Source organism: Nyctereutes procyonoides, unplaced genomic scaffold, assembly GCF_905146905.1.
Source record: "Nyctereutes procyonoides isolate TBG_1078 unplaced genomic scaffold, NYPRO_anot_genome, whole genome shotgun sequence".
NCBI classification, from domain to species: domain Eukaryota; kingdom Metazoa; phylum Chordata; class Mammalia; order Carnivora; family Canidae; genus Nyctereutes; species Nyctereutes procyonoides.
The window spans coordinates 36,750,973-36,767,055 of record NW_026575048.1 but is presented as its reverse complement, the minus strand read 5'-3'; positions in this window follow the sequence as shown (position 1 = coordinate 36,767,055).

Sequence of the window (16,083 nt, the reverse complement as noted above, 5' to 3'; positions counted from 1 at the left end):
GAGGTCCCCGCCCGTCCGTCCAGTGACGCTGCGGGGGAGCTCGGGCCCTCGGGCTCCGGATCCAGTCCTGGCACGTTGGCGCACCTGTGACTTGCCCTTGGCCAGACAGGCACTGGCCCTCGCGGGGGCAGGGAGAAGGCTCACGTGGTCGCTTTGCTCCCGCAGTCATGCACTTGGGTGAGAACAGAGAGACCGAAGAGTCACGAGGACCAGGTTGTCTCCCCGTTTATGGCGCAGAACCTCTGAAAGGCTGTGGATCATTAATTTCCCCGTAGTAGACCTGTGTTTTCTGCGTGGTGGCTGGGGCGGCGGGGGGGGGGGGGGGGGGAGGACACTGCTTCAGATTCAAATCCTGACTCCTACTTGCTGCAGTGTGTCACCTTGAGCAAATTCCAGATCTCTCCGACTGCACTGCCAACGAATGTAGACTGTTAACAGTGGCAGGACTACTTTGTTGGCAGGACTTAAATGAGTTAACGTGTGCGAATGTGACCAGAACATTCAGTAGGCACAGAATGCTAATTTCCGGTTTGCTCTTAATATATTTTTTAAAAAAAATGCTTGTTTTAGGATGTAGCAAAGGGTGTAAGGGGACGTTCTCTGTGCATCCCAGAAGCTTTCCTGTTCTTTTGATGTAAAGAATGATTTCTGATCTCCTACAGGGTATGTAATGTAGTTTTGACATTAATAAGATTTGTTCTGAGTATTTGGGGGCATTCATTCCATTGTGCGGCTTAAGATCAAAACTAATCATGCCGGGAGATTAAAGTCGTGGTTTCTTGTCAGGGTTGTAGTGAGATTGAAGAATTTCAACTAGAAATACTTACCAGGCTTAGAATGTTCTGCAGCACTCCCCACCTTTTTGCCATCTCTAGTAGCAGGGCACTGAATCCCGGAAGGAAAAATGCTATAAGCTATTGCTATGTCTGAGACATCAATGGGGGCTTAAACTACGTGTAAGTATCCCCTGACCTGCCCATAACATCTGGTGCAGTTCTGTGAATAACTGCAAAGCTCTGGGTCCCAAGGTCATGTCTGAAACAGAAAGGGCATGTCCAGGAGCAATGACCCAAGAATGCAATTCTGATGTAATCCTGGCACCTTAAAACGTACTCCTCCCTCCACCTTCAGTTCATTTCAAGGTTATGAAAAAATTAAATCAAAGGTCCTTAGTGTTCTGCCGCTTAAAACAATTATTTTGGGTTGGAGGAGGTATATGTGAAATAGGTGAAGGGGATTAAGAGAACACTTATGATGAGCACTAAGTAATGTGTTAAATTGTTGAATCATTATACACCTAAAACTAATGTAACATTGTATGTTAATTATCTTGAATTTCAAAAATAAATGATAAAAATTTAAAAACAATTTTCAAAGCAGCTATTTGTAAGGGAATTGCTTAGAACTTTTCACAGCATGTGTGGTTTGTTTGATTTTTTTTTTTTTTCATTTTGTCCATACTTTTTCTGGCCTGTGGTATTAGCCCTTCCAGTTTGCAAATACTTGCTGGACAACCTCTGTGTGAGGGGGTGGGGCAGCCACAGTGAGTAGCCATCAGGGTGAGAGTTCACCCTCCGGGCCCCTTGGAATGGGTTGGTAGGGAATAGGAGAGCTCTGGGGCAGAGATTCAAAGAGACTTCCCCTTGCATTACAGATGAATTCCGTCAACATCTTTAGACTGATCCTCTCCTTCCTCCTTAGGACAACAGAGTGCTGCCTCTGCCAACCAGGTTACGAGGAGAGAGAAGTTGGAGATTGGGGTGGGTCCTGGCCACCTCACCATGGAAGAGAGGGTCAGTGGGGTACAGCCCTTAGAGACCTGGACTTGCTTTGGTCCTGACACCTTCATCCTCCCATAGGGGAGGAAAGGTAGGACTCTACCTGTAAGAGAAGTTACAGTGTGGAAAGAGAAGGTAGGACCCCCAAGTCATGCACAAATGGCACTGGTTCTGACCTTATCACTAAACTTGGAAAAGAGGTTAGAGATCCTAATGATAATGTTTATCTATTAGAGTCAAGGTGTTGGTACACATCCTTTAGAATCTTAGGCCATTCAGTCTAGTGATTAAACACAGACTGTAAAGCCAGATTACCTCCTCTGCTATTCACTAGTCATATGACCCAGGGCAAATAAATTCTCTGCCTAATTTCCCTCATCTGTAGAGGGGAAATGCAGAGTTCCTACTTGATAGGGCCATTGTGAGGACTTAGTGTGTAAAACTCTTCTAGAGTTCTCACACATGGCTAGTGCTACCTCAGCATTCATACTGTCCTTACCTGCTGAAGCCCTACTGTGTGTGTGTGTGTGTGTGTGTGTGTGTGTGTGTGTGTGTAAGGTATCAAAGCTACGATCCAGCCCAAGCTCTTTTAGACTGTCCTTACCTGCGGAAGCCCTACTGTGTGTGTGTGTGTGTGTGTAAGGTGTCAAAGCTACGATCCAGCCCAAGCTCTTTTAGACTTCTCCCACTGCTGATAAAAAAAAATGGGAGGTGGGATCCCTGGGTGGCTCAGCTGTTTAGCGTCTGCCTTCAGCCCAGGGCATGATCCTGGAGACCTGGGATCGAGTCCCACATCAGGCTCCCTGTGTGGAGCCTGCTTCTCCCTCTGCCTGTATCTCTGCCTCTTTGTTTCTCTGTGTCTCTCATGAATAAATAAATAAATACATCTTTTAAAAAAAAATGGGAGACCATATGGACACCTGGGTGGCTCAGCAGTTGAGCCTCTGCCTTTGGCTCAGAGCGTCATCACGGGATCCAGGATTGAGTCCTACATTGGGCTTCCTGCGGGGGCCTGCTTCTCCCTCTGCCTATGTCTCTGCCTCTCTCTCTCTCTCTATCTCTCATGAATAAATAAATAAATCTTTAAAAAAAAATGAGGCCACAAAATCCTGGGACTGTCAGAGGGGGAAGGGCAGTGTGTGGCACAAAACATATGGGGGGCATAGGACATCTTTGGTAGATCAGAGTCCCTGCCATGGAGCTTGGAAGCCCAAAGGACCTCACCCATCCTCTTCAAAGAAGACAGAGAAAGACAGCCTACTATATGCTGCTAAACACCAACCTGGCACTGTGGGCTCAGGAGCTTTCTGGAAGGTGTTTCCATCTCTCACTAACTCAAGGGAGTTAAGCTTCTGAGAGCTGGGAAAGCAGACCCACCAGCCCCTCTAGACCTGCAGAAGTGGGAAAAAAGGCGGCTTCCTGAGCCTGAAAGAGACTTGCAGTCAAGGAAATGCATCTGAGGTCACTGTTCAATGAGCATGAAGCAAGTATCCGGGAAATAGTCTACTTGGAGGGGCAGGGACTGCAGTGGCAATGGGAACATCTTGGAGGCAGACCAGGATCTGAGGCAATTTCAGAGACTGTCCATTAGGACTGGGATAGAGGGACGCCTGGGTGGCTCAGGGCGTGATCCTGGGTCCAGGGATGAAGCTCTGCATCAGGCTTCCTGCAAGGACCCTGCTTTTCCCTCTGCCTATGTCTTTGCCTCTCTATGTCTCTCATGAATAAATAAATAAAACCTTAAAAAAAAAGACTTGGATGGAGCAGGAAAAAGAAAGTAGGAACCTTTGAATAAAGGAAAACCATCTCGCCTCTATCCACCACTCCCTTCCACTTGGCTATGGTCACAGATGAATGAGGTCATAGTATCTATGATTGTTTGATTGGATGTTTACAAGTGCCAAGCATTGCTTCAGGTGGTCTGTGTGTATCATCTCATGTGACACTCTACATAAACCTCAGGTTGCCATACCTTATTTTACACTCAGAGAAACCGAGGCACAGAGAATGAAGCAACATGTAAAAACTCCCAAGTTCATAGGTGCTTCTTCCCTGGCTGTCAGTAAGTGCAGAGGCAAATATGATGCCCTTAGGTGTTAATTCTTATTTGCACTTAACACATCTACTTGCCCTTTCTTTCCTCTTTATTTTTATTAACTTTGTTGTTTTTACCCTGTTGTTTCTCCTGCCTACATATAAGCCTCCTCAAACCCTGCTGGAATAGAAAGTGCATTTCTAGGACACCTGACTCCAAGATTGTCTCCAGTTTCCCCAGAGTAAAAAGGGGAGGCAGAAAGCCAGGGGCACATTGAAATAAAGTCAATTCAGTAGCCTGACCAGTCTTCGAGTTACTGAAAACTCTGTTCTCTTGAGACTTCTCAAGAAAGGAAATCTATCTTGCACCCACCTGTAGTCAATTCCTACAGGTAGGTTCAGAATAAATTAATAAACAATAATAATGAATGAATAATAAATAATAGTAAAGTTAGGACCACACATCACCGTTGCCACCAGCACTTTCCCACCTGCTGTGGATGTGGCTGTCCTCTGCCTTCAAACTTTTCCCCACTCCCCCACTCCCCATCAAATAGAACTGGGCACCCAGTATCCATGGCTCTGCCCTCACCAGGTCCAGGGTAAGTTCCAGACAGAGACGGAGTGCAGGGGGAGGGTGCTTTCAAGTACCCAGGCAGCCAAGGTCTGATGTGGAGACACTGGTTGAGACTGGTCTCAGGCCAGTGTCCCACAGCAATAAAGAGCCAGATTTTAGTTGCCTCAGACAATGGGTCAGTCCATTCCTCTGCCCATCCCAGGTGTGAGGGACAGGGCTACCCATTCCAGAGTTTATGTGCCTCCTCCCTGACTGCTCATTGCCTGGTTTCTTTCCTTTGGTTTTAAGTTCATACTTTTGGGTGTGATGTGGCCTAGCACCCAGACAGAGGGGGCAGAGGGATAGTTCTTAGAGCTAGAAATGGCCCTGAAGTCTCTGGTTCTCCTTCAAGCCAGCTTCAGGACAGCCCAGTGTTCTTGAGCACTTCTTCGGAAAGACCTCTCCAGAGACCTGAACTGGGACCCATTTTCTCCAAGGTCCAAATTTCTCAGCTCTTACCCGGAAAGCAGGGAGAAAAGGCAGCTGGCTGGAAACTCAGGAACTGTGTGTCATGAAGATCCTGTAGCAGAAGGGGGGAAGAGGTCAGCTCACTGCCACCACACCCCAGGACATGTGGTTTTAGGCTGAGAAAGTGAGTGGGCAGCAGGACGTGAGTCATCCACATAGCCATCTCAAGGACAAGGTAGAGGATAAGGACTCCAGGCACTGCAGCTGCTTCCCCTAGCTCTTCATTTGTTCATTCATTCAACAAATAGTCTGCTATGGATTTGGCAGATCAACAAAATTGACCAGCCCACACCCTCACAAAACACAAACTCTTTCTTACATCTAGAACTTCATACTGAGGACCAGCCACGATCACAACAGCCAAGGAGGCAAAGTCAACCTTCTACCCAACGCCAGACTTCCTACTCCTGTACCCAGCTCGCATGACTCCTTTTCCAGTACATCCTTATTATTGTTCTCTCAGTGAACATTTCCAGGGTGCAAGAGAGTGCCAGGCCACTCATCCCAGCCTACTCACCCTGCCCCGCCTCCTGCTCTCCATAGGCTCCCCCACCCTCACCCCTACCCCCCCCACCCCCCGCTGGCTCAGGGCCCCTGTCTTCAGATCTCCTCAGCAAGAGAAAAGAATCCTACAGGGCTCCATGGGTAAAGTTGAAGAAAAAGCTGTCTTACTTGGGGGAGAGATCAGAGCTTCAGCAGGTCCAGAAATTTTGGTCTTTGGGGACTCAAAGACGAGCTTCAGCAGTTGGAAGCTGCCTCGTGGGAGCCTAAGGATCTGAGCAGTTTCTTCATTTTCAGTGGCAAATCCATTTCCTATGATGGGGACCTTCTAGCCCTCTGCCTAATGCCTGGCTCCTTAAAGTGCGGTCTGCAGACCAGCAAGCAAGGCGGTTTGCAGTCTCTGGTCCCACCCAGACATACTGAATCAGAATCTGCATTTTAACAAGGTCACCATGTGATTCATATGTACATTACAGCTTGAGAAGCAGTTACAGAAAAAGAATGGTTCTTGTTACTGGAAAGTTTAGGAATATTATGTTAAAGACTTTCAGTCCGATGTTGAAAAGCCACCCCTTTTTTCTATATTAAGTCCCCCTTTTCCTGAGCAAGTACTCCTACCGTTTTAGCTGAGGAGTCCTTCAGCACATAGACTCTGGGGTCAGACAATCTGAAATTAAAATCCTGGCTCTACCATTTCCCTGCTAGGACTGAGGGCAAATCACTTTACTGCTCTGTGCCGCCCATTCCTCCACTATAAAGTGGAGATAATAGGGTTGTTATGAGGATCAAATAACTAAAGTGCTTGCACTATACCTGGCATTTAGCAAGCATGCAATATGTTTGGATACTAATTGGATTTGGGTGTCTCCAAATTTCCTATGTACTGTATTTACCATCTTTTAGGCTGAAATGCTTCTGTAGTAGATGATCTCATCTATTATGTACAGATTCTTCCTAGTTTTATTTTCCAAAGGTTACTTTATTTCCTGAGGGCAACCTACTGTCACTTCCAAATGCATCTGTTTCAGGACTGTCCGTTTAATTTACCCCCTTGCCAGCTGCAGGGAACTGAACTTTTTTTTTCTAATTCCGGTATAGTTAACATACAATGTGGTGTTAGTTTCAGGTGTACAACATAGTGATTCAGCCATTCTATACACTACTCAGTGCTCATCATGACAAGTGTGCTCTTCATCCTCCTCACCCATTTCACCCATCTCCCTACCATCTCCCCTCTGGTAACTAACTGCCAGTTTGTTCTAGCGTTAAGAGTCTGGGGTTTTTCCTGCAGATCTCTTTTGTTTTCTTCATTCATTTGTTTCTTAAATTCTACATATGAGTGAGATCATGTGGTATTTCTCTTTCTCTGATTCAATTTTAGTCAGCATTATACCTCTAGATCCATCCATGTCATTGCAAATGGCAAGCTTTCAATCTTTTTTTTAATATTTTATTTATTTATTCATGAGAGACACAGAGAGAGAGAGAGAGGAAGAGAGAGACATAGGCAGAGGGAGAAGCAGGCTGCCTTTGGGGAGCCCAGTGTGGGACTTGATCCCAGAACCCAGGATCACGACCTGAGCCAAAGGTAGATGTTCAACCATTAAGCCACCTAGGTACCCCGGTTTCTATCTTTTTTATGGCTGAGTAATATTCCATTGTGCATATGTGCATGTGCATGTGCATGTGTGCATGTGTGTGTATACCACATCTTCTTTATCCATTCATCTATGGTGGACACTTGTGTTGTTTCCATATCTTGGCTATTGTAAGTAATGCTGCAATAAACATAGGGGTGTACATAGCTTTTCAAATTAGTGTTTTCATATTCCTTGTAAAAATACCCACTAGTGAGGGGCACCTGGGTGGCTCAGTTGGTTAAGCATTTGCCTTTAGCTCAGGTCATGATCCCAGAGTTTGGGGACTTGAGCCCTGAGGCACCCCCTTCTCACTCCCCCTGCTTGTGCTCTCTCTCTCTCTCTCTCTCTGTCAAATAAATAAATAAAATCCTTAAAGTTCAAGATAGGGCTACCCTAAAACCCAGCAATTGCACTACTGAGTATTTACCCCAATGTTCATAGAGCAATGTCTACAATAGCCAAGCTGTGGAAGGAGCCAAGATATCTCTCAACATATGAATGCATAAAGAAGACGTGCAGGTGGCTGGGTGGTCCAGTGGTTGAGCGTCTGCCTTTGGCTTAGGTTGTGGTCCCAGGATTGAGCCCTGCACCAGGCTCCCTATGGAAGCCTGTTTCTCCCTCTGCCTATGTCTCTGCCTCTTTTTCTGTCTCTGTGTCTCTCATGAATAAATAAATAAACTTTAAAAAAAAGTGTGCTGTATATATACAATGAAATATTATTCAACCATCAGAAAGGATAAATACCTACCATTTATATTGAGGTGAATGGAACTGGAGGGTATTATGCTGAGTGAAATTGAGAAAGACAAGTATACGTTTTCACTCATGTGGGATATAGGAAATAGTGAAAGGGACCATTGGGAAGGAGGGGAAACTGAGTGGGGAAAAATTAGGGAGAAAGACAAACCATGAGAGACTCGACTCTGGGAAACAAACAGAGGGTTGCTGAAGGAGAAGTGGGTGGGGGTATGGGGTAACTGGGTGATGGGCATTAAGGAGAGTAGGTGATGTGATGAGCACTGGGTGTTATACTACATGTTGGCAAACAGAATTTAAATTTAAAAAATTGGAACAAAAAATAATAAAATCTTTTTAAATAATAATAAATACCCACTAGTGGAATTACTGGATCACATGATGATTCTGTTTGTTTGTTTGTTTATTATTTATTTATTTATTTATTTATCTATATTTTAATTCTAGTATAGTTGACATACAATGTTATATTCGTATTTATTTATTTATTTATGATAGTCACAGAGAGAGAGAGAGAGAGAGAGAGAGAGAGAGAGAGAGAGAGAGGCAGAGACATAGGCAGAGGGAGAAGCAGGCTCCATGCACTGGGAGCCCAATGTGGGATTTGATCCCGGGTCTCCAGGATCGCGCCCTGGGCCAAAGGCAGGCGCTAAACCACTGCGCCACCCAGGGATCCCTGTTATATTCGTTTTGCATGTAAAATATGATTCATTAGTTCCATATACTACTCAGTGCTCAAGATATGTGTACTCTTCATCCCCTTCACTTATTTCACTCATTCTCTCATCCAATTCCATAATTCTATTTTTAACTTCTTGAGGAACCTCCATACTGTTTTCCACAGTGTCTGTACCAGTTTGCATTCCCCCTGCCAAGGGTACAAGAGGGTTCCTTTTTTTCTGCATCCTTGCCAGCAGTTGTTTTTTTGTGTTGTTGATTTCAGCCATTCTGATAGGTATGATGTGATACCTCACTGTAGTTTTGATTTTCATTCCCTTGATAATCAGTGATGTTATGCATCTTTTTATATGTCTATGAGCCATCAGTATGTCTAAGTCTTCTGCCCATTTTGGGGACACCTGGGTGGTTCAGCAGTTGAGCTTCTGCCTTTGGCTCAGGCCATGATCCCAGTCCCAGTCCAGGGATCCAGTCCCTCATTGGGCTCCCTGCAAGAAGCATGCTTCTCCCTCTATGTCTCTTCCTCTCTCTGTGTGTCTCTCATAAATAAATAAAATCTTAAAAAAAAAGTCATCTGCCCATTTTGATTGGATTATCTGGTTTTTGCATGTTGAGTTGTTTAAGTTTTTTTTATAGATTTTGGATACTAACTGCAGAGAATTGAAGTTTGTTTCCTTTTTCAATATTTTATTTTTAAGTATTCTCTACATGCAACGTGGGGCTCAAACTCCCAACCCTGAGATCAAGAGTTGCACACTCCCCCAATAAAGCCAGTTAGGTGCTCCAGGAATTAAATTTTTAATTGTGACCTTGGATAATGCCTCTGATAATGATTTATAAAAACCTCAAATCTGTATATAGGACTCTTACCCTCCTAGTTCCAGGTATTTTCAAAAGCTTTTTCATTTCATCTGTGTGATATAGATGTTGTTGCTCTGTGCTTTGGAGCCAAAACATAATGTGAAGATAGAGTTTGGGATAAAGAGGAATAATAGCTTTATTGCTTTGCCCAGCAGCAGGCTATGGCCTTCAAAGACTGCAAGCCTGCCCAGAGGAAAGGGCTGGGGGGTTTAATAGGAAAAATCAGTGCATGTACTGCCAGCCCCCTAAGTCATTAGTCATTTTCAGGATGGCACCAAGTTCCTGAAACAAAAGGCTAAGCAGGGAAGATGGGAGGTTTGCAGAACAGAGGAAAAAGGTGACTTTGAAATTAAACTTCACTGAAGCATTAGTGCATCCATTTTGATTTTTGTTCAACTTTATGCTTTTAAATGGTTTCATAGGCAGAACAAGTATTATTACTCCATCTTACAGGGATATGCCAAGAGCCCACAGCCAGATAGTAAGTAGGGGAATAGGGCCTAGAACACTGGCACAGTAGGCCCTGGCAGGGAGTCCATGAATGAATAACCCAAAGGCCAACGTTTTTCCCTCCAGATTTACACCAGAGAAGCTGTTTACAGGAGTGAGACTTCCAGGCCAGATAAAGGAGAGAGAAGAAAAGGAGAGTGTACTTCACTTTCTAGGATGACCTCCATTGCAAATATTCTGTGCCATTGTCCCCGTAAAAATTCGTATTTATCAACCTTGTGTTCCGACTATCTAATTCACAAAATGTGGTCACTGAAACTATCAAGCTAAATAATATATGCTGCTATTAAAAACCACACCATGCAGATATTAAAAAGAAAATCCAGGCCCTAAATGGAGTCACTTATGCTAGGCCAACTGGGGCTTAATCTTTAATCTAATGGCAGTTCCAACTTTTCCCAGAAATGTGGTCTTAACCAACTAGCCAGGAATTTGCTAGAAAGCACCAGTGTGGTCATCTGTCACAGGGGCCCTCTCCATCCCCCAAAGGAAGATGAGGTAATCCACCTAGTAAGACCCTTGCTCTTCCCCCTAAGGGAAGATAACCTTGCCTGAAAATATCCTTTCTTTCCTTTTGCTAATTGTTCCACCCACTCACCCACCCCCATCTGCCTCTGTTTCTGCCTATAAAATCCTTCTGTTTTGTGCAACTCCTTGGAGCTCCTTCCTATTTTGCTAGATGAGTTTCTGCCTGGTTCCTGGACGGTTGAACAAAGCCAATTTGATCTTGAATTTTTTTTTGAGTTCATTTATTTTTCTTTAGTAATCTCTATACCCAAAGTGGGGCTTGAACTCACAACCCCAAGATCAAGAGTCGCATGTTCTCTGATTGAGCCAGGCGCCCCAAATTTGGAGGAGGGAGTTTGTATGAATTTTGTTTTTTAACACTGAAGACTATCCAGTTAAATGTGGCCCTCCGTAGAACCCCAATTTTCTAATCCAACCCCAAAATAACTACTAACTGTTCCTTATGAATTCAAGTTGTATACATAAATGCATACAGCTGGTTGTATGTCAGTCATACCTCAATAAAGTGTTTTTAATTCCTTGTGATATACACATGCAAACATGTTTGTATTTCTCTATAATATATAATATACATCATTCTTTTTTTTTTAAGATTTTATTTATTCATGAGAGACACACACAGAGAGAAGTAGAGACACAGGCAGAGGGAGAAGCAGGCTCCATGCAGGGAGCCAGACATGGGACTCTATCCCGGGTCTCCAGGATCATGCCCTGGGCCAAAGGCGGCAACAAACCGCTGAGCCACCCGGGCTGCCCTACGTCATTCTTTTTTTAATCAAATGAAACACTACCATGTACAAGGATACAATCTGTTCTTTTCACTTAACATTGTCTTAGATACCTTTGCATGCATGTCATTGCAGATAGAGCGTTTTTTTTTTTTTAAGATTTTATTTATTTTTTCGTGAGAGACACACACAGAGAGAGAGAGAGGCAGAGAGACACAGGCAGAGGGAGAAGCAGGCTCCATGCAGGGAGCCGGACGTGGGACTGGATCCCAAGTCTCCAGGATCACGCCCTGGGCCGAAGGCGGCACTAAACCACTGAGCCACCCGGGATGCCCTGCTTCATTCTTTTAATATCTGAATAAGAGTCCATTATGAAGTGTGTGCATGTGTACACGTGCACACCCTAGGGCGGATAGAGTAGCTGGGCTATTGGCCATGTGAATGTTTTCATTTTCTAAAATATCGAGGCCCACCCATCATATAATGGGAAATGCCAGTTTCGAGGCTCAGAATGTTTTAGATCTCCTTCAGATGACACGATGTCAGGGCCTAATGGCCCACCCAGATGTCCATCCATACAGCCTACGTCTTCAGAGAGTCTTCTCGCTGGGCCAGAAAGAACCCTTCGGACTCTCAGCCCCAGCAATGGGCTTTCCCTTTTCCCCTTTAGCCCTTGTCATTCTGGCACCATCCCTTTCTCTTTGGTACTGTCCCTTCCAGCTTAGCTCTGTCTTCCCACCCTGCACTCTCCAGAACAGCCTCCCCCAGCCACGCTGGGAGCCAGCACCTCCTTCCCCTCCTAGGATGTGTTTGCTTTTGGGGTGAGGTCATCATCACCACCACCTCCTTGCTTGTTGATGCTCCTACCTCTGCCGGGTCTGTTGGGGTGGTGGTTGTTATGGTCTCAGCGTAGGTGACCAGACCCTGAAGAGACACAAACTTTGTGGCTAAGAACTCTACATCTGTAGTTACTTACTCATCGTCTCAGCAAAGGCTGGCTGGGAGCATGTGGCTGAGAATTCCTACGATTAACCCAGTCCTCGATCCCTCCTCCTTGTGGTTACACTACTTTCACTTCTGGTCTGCCTGTTTGTGCCTGCGCACCTAAAACAAGGGCCAGAGGCTTCCCTACTGTGTACAGCCCTCTGGAGAGTATTGAGCCACCAGGTCTAACGGGGCCCTGTGATAGAGAAAAGGGGAGGAATCCATGGCAAAGGGGATGAGGGATTACTACTGGTGCTCTGGGTCCCAGATCCGAGGGAAGAACCCAAACTGCCCCCCCTTCCTTCTGCTGCCTAACCACAAGAATGAGAACCATAGACAGCAAGGGGGGTTGGGGGGGGAGGTACCCAGGACCTGGCCCAACATTGAGGGACAAGGAGATGCAGAAGTTGTGAAATCCAAGGTGAGCATGTCCATCTACCTCTTGCAACTCCTCTGGGTCCTGTCTTCATTTCATCCCTTATTTTGACTGGATCTAGTTCTCTCACCTCTGTATCCTTCCTTCTACCTTCAAACTTTCATGGGTTTCCTTTTGTTCCTACTGTGGCTTCTATCTGCTACAGGCTCCTTGAGATAATGCTCTGGACCTGTTATTACCTTCCTCTCCACCCATTCTCCTTGACTCTGAGATATGTTGACCCCTTCTCCACACCAGCAGAAATCCCTGTCGCCTCCTAGCTTCAAACCCCTGGCTTTTCTCCACTCTGTTCTTCTGGAAGCTCCTGTAGTTGATAATGCTAACAGACCTCTTCCTTCTCTGCTGACATCTGTTTACTCTCCACCCCTTCAATTCCAGGTTAGTCTCCTCCTCTGATTTCTCCTGGTTACTCTTCCCCCTTTCCCCCTACCTGTCTCTCTCTCCACCTTGCCCCACCTCATCTCCCATGGTAGTCCCATCTAATCCACTGCTGCCCTGAATCATCACCTCTGTCTCCATCCTAAATGCCAGCTGCATATTTCTTCCATCAAATGTAACACGTTTAGATCAAAATTTCTTTCAATTTCTTGCACCCCACCCCAAGCAGCTGCCTTCTGATGACTTTCCTGTCGTAGTCTAGAACAGCATCTCTAAGATGCTCCAAGCTTCCCTGATACCCTTTGGATCCTTTGACTCCCACTCTGCACACCAGTCTTTACATCGTCAAAGTACCTGGGGCACCTGCCTGGCTCAGTCGGTAAAGCATTCAACTCTTGATCTCAGGGTTGTAAATGCAAGCCCCACATTGGGTATAGAGATTACTTAGAAAAATAAAATCTTGGAATACCTGGGTGGCTCAGTCAGTTAAGCATCTGCCTTTGGCTCAGGTCCTGATGGTTGGGCTCCCTGCACAGTGGGGAGTCTCCTTCTCCCTCTGCCCCTTCCCACTGCTTGTGTACTTTCTCTCAAATAAATGGATAAAATATATTTTAAAATTATTTATTTATTTATTCATGAGAGACAGAGAGAGAGGCAGAGACATAGGCAGAGGGAGAAGTAGGCTCCTTGCAAGGAGCTTGATATGGGACTCCATTTCAGGACTCTGGAATAACGAACCTGAGCCAAAGGCAGACGCTCAACCACTGAGCCACCCAGGCATCCCAATGAAATATTTTTTTAAAAAATCTTTTTTTAATAAAAATAAGATCTTTAAAAAAATTTCTCCCTAATTCAGCTCCCACATACCCCCTACATTTCCTGGATTGTGTTTTATGTTCATCATCACCGCCCTGTGCTAACACCTCAGAGGTCCTGAGCTGCATGTGCACCTTCTCAACACTGGCTCCTCCTGCCTGTCCCTGTCTGGGAGCATCCCTACCTTGTCTCCAATTGAGAACTGTCTCTTCCAGCAAGTTGCCTCTAACTTCTACATACCCTTTTCTCATGACCTCATTAGGAGTAGAGCTCCTGTGTAAGCTCAACTCAAAATACCAGTGTCTGCCCCATACATTGGGTCTGGTATGCCCAACGTATTGGCCTGTGTATTTTTTTTGTTTTAGTTTTCTCAGCAATGTTGGAAGCTCCTGGAACATCTTTGGTTTGTTTTTGTTTAAATATTTTATTTATTTATTTGACAGAAAGAGAGAGAGAAAGCACGAGCAAGGGAAGAGGCAGGGAGAGGCAGAGGGAGAAGCAGACTCCCCACTGAGCAAGGAGCCAGATGCCAGGCTTGATTCCAGGACCCCAGGACCATGACCTGAACTGAAGGCAGACACCTAACTAACTGAGCCACCCAGGTGCCCCCTGGGACATCTTTGTATTTCTTTGTGCCTTCTAGGATAGGACTGGTAAATTCATAAGCCCAGATGCCACTAGTTTGAGACCCTCACCCAGGTGCCTTGCCTCGGCCACTATTTCATGAACATTTCTTTATAGTTGATCCCCCCAGAGGCAGCAGTCAGTCCCTCAGTGTCTGGAAAGTGAACCGAGTGACCTGATTTCTTTGGCTTAGAGTAGAAGGAGCAATGGGCCTCAGCAGCCCAGAGGTATCACCTCTCTTCTCACCCACCCAGTTGTACTGCACTTGATGTCAGGTGCTGTCACTTGGCTCCAGCTTCCTGTGAGATCTAACCTGCAGTAGCTTTTCTCACTCACATACTAAAGAAAATGTGGGCCTGCTCTCCCCGCTCATGACCCAATCAATGCCAGCCAGAGCAGCTTTACCCAGGAAGGCCTGCCAGGCAGCATCTTTATCATCAGCAGCATTTGCTGGGCCACATTTGCCTGCCTCCTTAGGTGGTAGAAGGACACAGGGCTGATAATGAAGGTGGGGGTAGGGGTGGGGACGGGACAAGAAGGAGAAAAACAGACAGGGAGAAAGAAAGAAGTGGTGCGGGGAATATATAGAGCTATCAGAAACCCAGTTTTGACTCCTCTTGGGGCCTGCCTCTCACACCTGCTCCCCGCTGCCCACCCCGGTCCTTCTAAGCCTCCTAAGTCCAGCTGCTCACCCCTCTTCCCAGCTTCCAGTCTCACTCTGCTTCCAACCAGACTTTAGGCCAGACTAATCTGCCAAACCGTTACTTTCATGAAGTCTTTCACCTGCTACCACTTGCCTATAGGACAAAATGCAGCCAGTTCTGTCTGGCTGAGGTTTTTCCATGACTGGGCCCTCTAACCACCCAGCTTTATTTTCCACTGATTCACAACGGGGAAAGCCTACTCTGTCCTGTCTGGCTCACCACCTCTGTCTCTCTTCCTTGTCCTGAAGCCAATGGCTTGCGTGGTCACCTCAGAAAGTTACCAGCTTCACGAAGGTTAGCTGTTCCCACCTCTATCCCCTCATTCCCCTCCTTGCAGTGGCCTGGGGAGCAGCATGGCTGTCCTCATGCTACAGAGGAGAAGAAATTGGGTTCAGAAAGAGTCAGTCTCGTCCCAGGACTACAGGGATTTTGAGTGGCAGAGCCAAAGTCTCTGCTCAGACCTTTGTTCTTTTCAGGCCACGGCCTTCTCATTTTACCTTAGTTACACGAGAGAGGTCAGCTCAGAGGGAACAAGGGCCAGGTTCTCTTCCCCATGTGATAATGCTTACGGTGGATTATAACTTGGGTGTGTAACAGAAAGCAGAACTAGGCAAACAGCTAAGAGGAATTCGTTTTTGTTTCTTTTTAACCTGCAGAGCTGCTTGCGCAAATCCTTCTGCAAGTTAAATTTCCTCCCCTGTGGGAGACACCACAGTGCTATCCTGCTAGAAGGCATTCAGTAAGGTTGAAAGAACAAAGACACATAGGGAGTGGGGCCCAGATGCAGGCAGAAACCAGCTGGAATGTTCTGGAATCAGATGCCAGGTTCCCTTCTGTGGTGTTGGGCCCTGTGCAGAATGGAGCTAGCAATGTTTGTTGTTTCTTTCTTTGTGAAAGTGTGGCTACCCCCATCATAGGACAAGCAGAACCATAACTTACGTGTCCCATTGTAGTGCTGTGATTTATGTGCTACTGATGTGTCATGATCTGTGTCATTTCTGACAGTTACATGAAAATTTTCTACCAGGACTATTAGCATGTTG